The following is a 1,150-nucleotide window of genomic DNA, read 5'->3' as shown; positions in this document are numbered from 1 at the left end:
TATTATTATTATTATATATTTTAAAAGTATGAGTAGAGTGAGTTAAACATAAAAAAAATATTTTTTTTTATCAATGATTTTGTAAATATAATTGTTGCAGTCAATTCAATATATATATATATATATTATTTTGTGCTCACAATTTTTTCACACAAAGCCTTATTATGACGTCATAGTTGTCTAACGTTTTCTGTGAAAATTCGCAAAGTCTCGCTTATTCATTATATATTCATTGCTAGAGTAGACACCGACAATGGAATTGTATACTAGCATTTGTCTGTAACCAACATAGCTACACGATTATATTTCGCCGACAATATATATAATAGGTAAGATTTTTAGACTGTAACATTAAACCGGTCGGTAAATATTGAATCGGTGAAATGTCTATAGAGCAGAGGCGACATATATATTTTTTCATTGGGTCAAATATAGACACGCATCAGTAGGTATAGATATACACATTGAAGCGGGTATAAGGTGAGATAAAAGTACAGGAAACGAAGGACGACTTTTCAATTCGCTTATATCAATACGGAAAAAATATTCCGGTCTCCACTCCTCGGCAAGATATGACCAGAATATTCTAGATCTCTTCCATAATCAGTATGTCTCCAAACCGTTCTCAACATTCCATTTTCTGTCACTTGTCTCTAGCTATATCCCCGTTTTCTGTTTTCTTAAAGTAAAAGCGAAGGAATATTTTAATCCAACGTGCAAGGGATAACAATGATCAAGCTAAAGTGTTTGACCCAAGCAAAAGAAAAAAAAAAATATGATGCAATAGGTGTACAATATTATGCAGTAAACGAATATGAAAAGAAAATGGGCGCTGGCGAACGGGGGACGGCGGTCAGGACTCGGGAAATGTTCCGAGTCCTCTCACCACTTCCCCGTCCGTAGGCGAATATTTTTTCTTCATATTCGTTTCCTACATATTGTTTACCTATTGCACCACATATATTTATATATATTTTTGCCCGGATCAATGACATTAGTTTGGCCCACACACACACATATACATATATAAATACATACACGTATATATACATGTCTATATATACATACATACCTATATATCTATATACATACATATCTATCTATCTATCTATCTATCTATCTATCTATCTATATATATATATATCAATAC

General features: G+C 32.4%; 1 long non-coding RNA gene across 1 annotated transcript in view; it reads left to right on the top strand.

Annotated features, from left to right (window-relative positions):
* Positions 1 to 236: 236 nt before the first annotated feature.
* Positions 237 to 1,150, top strand: part of LOC128248033 (uncharacterized) — a 99,634-nt gene continuing 98,720 nt past the window's right edge. Inside the window, exon 1 of the long non-coding RNA XR_008264304.1 lies at positions 237 to 329. This is a non-coding gene — a long non-coding RNA (uncharacterized LOC128248033). The remainder of the gene's footprint in view (positions 330 to 1,150) is intronic.

The sequence above is a fragment of the Octopus bimaculoides genome, chromosome 6 (assembly GCF_001194135.2).
Source record: "Octopus bimaculoides isolate UCB-OBI-ISO-001 chromosome 6, ASM119413v2, whole genome shotgun sequence".
Lineage (NCBI taxonomy): Eukaryota > Metazoa > Mollusca > Cephalopoda > Octopoda > Octopodidae > Octopus > Octopus bimaculoides.
Note: the sequence above shows the minus strand (reverse complement) of the source record. Positions and strands in the feature narration are given on the sequence as shown.